Source organism: Pavona decussata, unplaced genomic scaffold, assembly GCF_977016875.1.
Source record: "Pavona decussata unplaced genomic scaffold, jaPavDecu1.1 SCAFFOLD_106, whole genome shotgun sequence".
NCBI classification, from domain to species: Eukaryota; Metazoa; Cnidaria; class Anthozoa; order Scleractinia; family Agariciidae; genus Pavona; species Pavona decussata.
Genome location: NW_028145520.1, coordinates 389,001 through 395,000, shown reverse-complemented (window position 1 = coordinate 395,000; position 6,000 = coordinate 389,001). Strand labels below are relative to the sequence as shown.

At 39.5% G+C, this 6,000-nt stretch overlaps 2 protein-coding genes across 3 annotated transcripts in view; one reads left to right on the top strand and one right to left on the bottom strand.

Moving 5' to 3' along the window:
* Window positions 1–5,474, bottom strand: part of LOC146471090 (uncharacterized) — a 19,278-nt gene extending 13,804 nt beyond the window's left edge. Inside the window, exon 1 of the mRNA XM_085121116.1 lies at window positions 5,034–5,474. The gene's annotated coding sequence lies outside the window, so the exon portion shown is untranslated. The remainder of the gene's footprint in view (window positions 1–5,033) is intronic.
* Window positions 1–6,000, top strand: part of LOC146471089 (uncharacterized) — a 34,393-nt gene that overhangs the window by 26,185 nt on the left and 2,208 nt on the right. The gene's annotated exons all lie outside the window — the stretch shown is intronic.

The following is a 6,000-nucleotide window of genomic DNA, read 5'->3' as shown; positions in this document are numbered from 1 at the left end:
AGCACAAACGACCCAAGTAGCCGGTTTATTCTGCCGGCTGCTGGCTGTTAGGGACAACCCTGAAAATCGTCAAAAGTCATTGTCGTTATATTGTTTTCCATGTCTTCTTTTGTTTTAGCTTCCTTCTGTCACAATTCCTTCCCTCTGGAAAGTTCTTCAAACCAAAGTTAACACCTGTGAAGAAGTGAAGGGCAACCCGTTATTGGAAACAAAAAGCTTCTTGACCTCTGGAACTGATGTGATGAATTGGCTTTGCACAGTTCTCGCATTCATGTCCAACAATTTGTACAGGTCATCGTAGACCCAAACAATAGTGTGTGTATGGACACGTTACCCTTGATTTACTGTCCACCATGTTGGAGGACCACTTTGATGGGTTTTCCCTGTGTTTACCTTTCAGAGTGCGGGCAGCGCAAGTGCTTTTAAGATATACCTCGCGCTTTTCTTAATGTTGTGAATTAGAATTGGAAAAGGTAGCTAATTTATAGTGCCCTTTTGTCATTTGAGGTATATTTCAACCACAAAGGCCCTTTCTATCGACTTTTTGAGCCCTATTTTTTTTCAATTTCTGAAACCGATTATTCCGCTCACTTTGTTTTGTCGGCCCGATTATTTTTAAATTTGAAAACATGATCCCGGTGTTGAAATCAGCGAAACTTATAAAAATTGGTTTTAGTGCAACAGTTTCTTATAAATTTGGATAATTTTCATTTTCAACATGACTACGAGCGAAGAAATCTGGCCGAAAAATTGTAACATCCGCCAGTCTCACGGCGTATCTCTGTGCGATTCTGTTAATTGATTGCACACTGAAATCTATCTGCCTGAATTTTTTTATTCGAATTTAAATGGTTTTATGAGAAAAATTGCGTTGATCCACGTGCGTTTCAGTGCAAGCAGCGTTTGAACGATTAAACTAGAGTGTGAATTGATCTTGTTGATATAATGCCGTCGTTTCATTTAATTGTTGGTTGTGGGAACAAAAGTGACAAGTGTCCGAATGTAGCATTTTGCCGTGTTCCTAAAGTTTTAACAAACCAAGGAGAACAAACGGAAAGATTGTCATCAGAAAGATGTACTCTTTCGTTAGCGGCAATAAGCAGAGATGACTTGACAGGAAAGATTTGAGAAAACGGCAGAGTTTGTATCAGTGGCAGAGCAGCCCAACTTTGGGATAGATTCAATCCCGATTGGATCCCAAGTGTGCACCTTGGTCACAAGAGAAAACCAATCGAAACAGCAAAATCACAAGCTAATCTGGAGCGTAGTGCCAGAATCAAGGAGCGCAGGAAACATGAAGCCGAAAGAGAGGAAAAGGAAAAAGTGAAAGTTATGAAACTAGAGGAGGCTAGCGAAAGTTATTTTTGATCTTGAATCGTTAATTGATGACATCGAAGATGTTACAGCTGATATGAGAGAGTTAAAAATGAAACATGTTGCCACAAATACAGACGAATCTGCCTGTCTAGCTGCTCAGCAGGGGGTGCCAGGACAAGTTTATGCTGAAGATTATGATGATGACAAGGTCAAATTTTACACTGGGTTGCCTTCATACGAGATTTTGATAAAATCATTTAACCTTTATTGCTCCTCACGCAACTGGGCAATTCTCCCGTGCTCACTTGAGCAAGTTTCAAGAATTTATTATGGTCCTTATGAAATTACGGCTAAACGTACCTCACCAGGATCTCGCCTATCGGTCTGGTGTATCTCAATAGGTTGTTTCAAGAGTCTTCAATTCATGGTTCAAGGTAATGGATATTCGCTTGTCTCCTTTGATAGTGTGGCCTGAGTGCAAAGACCTTCAGAAAACCATGCCAAAATGTTTCATAGATGCTTTTGGTCTAAAACAACTGTGATTATCGACTGTTTTGGGATTTTCATTGACAGGCCTACCAATTTGCTGGCAAGGGCACAAACATTTTCTAATTATAAGCACCACAACACCGTAAAGGTGCTCATTGGCATTACCCCCTAAGGAACAATTTCATTTGTCAGTGAAGCATGGGGTGGTAGGGCATCAGAGAAGTTTGTAACTGAAAACTCTGGTTTCCTTACAAACATGTTCCCCGGAGACTTAGTTCTTGCAGACAAAGGGTTCACTGTCCATGAAAGTGTATGGTACTACCAGGCAAACTTAAATATCCCTGCTTTTACCAAAGGGAAAAGCCAGTTAGATCCAATCGATGTGGAGAAGACAAGAAACATTGCAAACGTACGAATACACATGGAAAGGGTGATTGGAGTTTTGAGACAAAAATACACTATTTTGCAAAGTACATTACCTACAGATTACCTCACATACAGGAAAAAGGAAGAGAAAGAAACCCCTTTGATTGATAGAATCATCAGGGTATGTTGTGCATTAGTGAATCTGTGCCCTCCAATCATACCATTTGACTAAAACTCACTCTTTGTAAGTGAACTGAACATGGCTTTGCATTTTAATTTCGTACACTTATTGAAATAATAATTGATAATGCACATAATTCTAGGGTCATAACATTAATTCAATGCTACAATGTCCTGATTGACATTGTCCCTTATTTTATCAGATATCAGAAATATTGCTGTAAGGTATTTTAAACACCTAATTTCAACAAACTTAGATTCATGTTGAAAATTTTAAAACTCTCAAGATCACTGTGAACATTGCTACCTTTGACTAGAAACTTTCTATAATCCAGTCAAATACTGTCACTCATTAAAAAGCAGCCTAACAAATTCCCTTGGAATTATTAAACTTCCCATTCCTTTAAATATTTAGGGTAGTTCAGTTGAAAATAAAATTCCTAAGCGTAATCAAATGTACATGGGTCAGTGACGATTGAATATCTATGGAGGATCCTTGTCATAAAAACAGATTGAAACTATTTTGAAATAAAGTACCAACAATAAAAGCCAAGGTTAGAGGATGCTATACTGGATACTCATGTATGACCCCTCTACACTACACGTTTCACTATGAAAGCTAGATTATACCATTTGGAAATGGCTTTAACACTCTACACTGCAAGCACTTAAGTAAATGCGGTCTCATTTTTGTGTTGTCATACATGACAGTCTCGGGAGCTTCCTCGTAGACTAAAGATGTTGCATATGCAATTGCAAATACCCCGCAGTCACTTGCTTTCTTTTGCTGCTGCACTGGCATAATCGTCATCTTTTTAAATTCTTCACCAAGAAGACTTCTGGTTTGTTGTCCTATATTGTCATTGATGACATTGTTAAAGAGACTATCATACACATTAACAAATCCTCTCGTGCAACCAATTGAACTAATACAGACCCAGTGATTCCCTTCTGTGTGTAAAAGTTGTTTTGGCATTGTTAGGAAAACATTTGTACCCCATACAGGTCAAATGAAAATAGATTCCATGAGAGCAATGTTCATTATGGCACTTCAGAATTTTGTCAGTACTTTCAGCCTTTTTTCCACAGGTGCAAATGTTATCTCTCTCTATTGCCTCTGATACCAACTTTTCTTCTGCAGCTCTTTGATTCTTTGCTCTTTGTTTTTGGTTGAAATTCAGGGAATTTCCTTCAATGAGGACAATACCATACCTTGGGAACCTTCTGAATTGACAGACGTGATGGATGAAACTTAGAAACTGGGCTTGATGTGTTGGAACATGTAACTGTTTCTTCACTGGTTGTGCGCCTGCACAACCAGCTTTCTTGTGTACCACCTCCCCATAATCTCAGGGAGGATGCAGATCCTCCAAAATAAAGAAAGCTTAGGCAGCTGTTCTTCCCAGTTATTATGATCAGGAGTGATCCTTTCTTTAACCAACTGCACAAACTCGTTTTCAATGATGGCACAAACAATAAAGTCACAGTAAACACGATCAGGTAGTAACTATGGCTTCTCTTTAGTACAAATTCTGAACCAATTTCTCCAAACAGGAAGATTATTTTTGGACATGAGTCAAAATCTTTCCCTTCAATGCAGTAGGGGCACTTAACCTCACCCAACCCAAGGCCACAGAAGTCACAGGAACAAATGAAGGTCTCAGGGCATAACCGACTTATGTCGAATTTTAGCGCGGCTTTCGATTTCGCACGGATTTGTCCGAATTTTGGCTCTCCCTGGTTTGGGAAACATTTCGCGGTTTTACAAGATGGACAAAACTCCTTGAGAAAACTAAACACGAACAGAACAAAAACCACTTGCTTACTAATCTCCCTCACACCCCCTCCCCCTATGCAACGAGAACCGAACACAGACAGCCAAAAAACCACTCACTTACTGTTTCTCCCTTCATAATTCTACAACAGTTACTTCTCCCTTCCCCCCTCCCCCTTATGCAATGTTGATGTGGGAAGTGATGCTTGCCAGGAAACTGTTCGTGACCCAAAAGACAACACTGAGTCAGGGGGAGGGGGAGGGGTATTTGGTAGTTTGCTTGTCTACAAGTGAACGCGCTTGGAAGGCAAATTTTTGATAGGTTTTGTCCACGTGAGACTCGTTTTCCAAATTATCGGTAGACTAAAAGTTTTCACTGTCCACGAGCCGTGTTTAGTTGCACCAGTTGTTGTTTCTATAAGTAACGTTTGAGATGATATCATGGTTTGCTTTTGCGGGTTGTAACAAGCCCAAAATAGATCAAGGCAGTCGGGATAAACAACTTGCGTATCGTACTGGCTAGTTGGTTTCGCTTTTGTTTGGTGAAGTTTGTAAACACACAGACATCTATGGATCTTTTGAAAAGCTATGAAATTAAGGAATGCAGTTCACAGGAACTGGTGGAGATGTTGTCCAAAGAATCCCTCCTTGGTAGTGATGACTGCCGTGATGAATTTTTCAATTCGATTATCAAATCCTGCGGGAGCATCAGAGACAAATCCCGCCATGTGCAAGGTGTTTTGCAAGCCTTAGTTGTGGTTTGCCAGGCTTGAAATTCGGTATGTAACGATTAACTTGACAATTTCAAGGCAATGATTCAATAAAAGTACGATTAACATAGATTTTCAACGGTTAACACCGACTGCTAGTTAAAAAAGAATAGATAGTCTTTACCTTTTAATAGAACTGCCGTTAATCGTTGTTAATCGTTGAAATGGCTACATGTCTTCCTGTTAATCGTGTAGAATGCTAGTATTTTGCGTTATCAAGAGTGATATGTCGACAAACGGGACAAAGTTGGATTTTACGCCAGGAAATGGACACATTTTCTCTTGGAGGATGTAACTGTTTACATTTCGGACATTCCTGTCACGTACGTAGTAGTTTGTAACAGAATCAAATAAAAGCGTGACAGCATTATTTTCGTTGCTCCCGCTTTCGTGTGCCGTGTTTCAAAGACAACGAGTGTATATTGAATACAAGTATTTAATCCTCAGTGCATTGTCCTTTTGGTCATCCAGTGTCTATAATGTTACCGATATATCTTTACAAGATGGTAAAATTTCTCAATGGCATTAATACGAAACACAAAGCGGCGTGAAAAAATACTGGACAATGGTTTTCAATCGAATTGCGGATCACATGCAAAAGTTTGCACAAATCCGAGCTACATCGAAAAACGGGCTGAAATTCGACATAAGTCGGTTATGCTCCCAGCCCTTCAAATGAAATCAGGAGTGGCATGCAAAAATGGGTAATCTTTGTTTATGAATGTTCCACACTTGACTACCTTAAAGTTGTTGTTTTGTCTTCATCTGCTTTTCATATTCAGCGATTGCCAACTATTCGTGTTTGCAGCCATGCCTTGCAGCTGCAGTAGAGAAGTTAAACACGTCAGGATAACAAATTGTTTTGATAAGAGATTGTGATGGCTGTGCAGGATCAGTGTGACATGCTGCATGACACTGAGATGCACCAATTTGTCCAGCCCTGTGATGATAGAAAGCACTGCCTTTTGCTTGGTTTATGGTTTCTTTCTCGATCATTTCTATTTGCCCATTTGTGAGGCTTATTTCAACTTTGTGGTACTGTTCTAGTAGCTCAGTATAATTAAGGTTTATGTATTTCTCATCAAATAATTCTCGGATAGATGG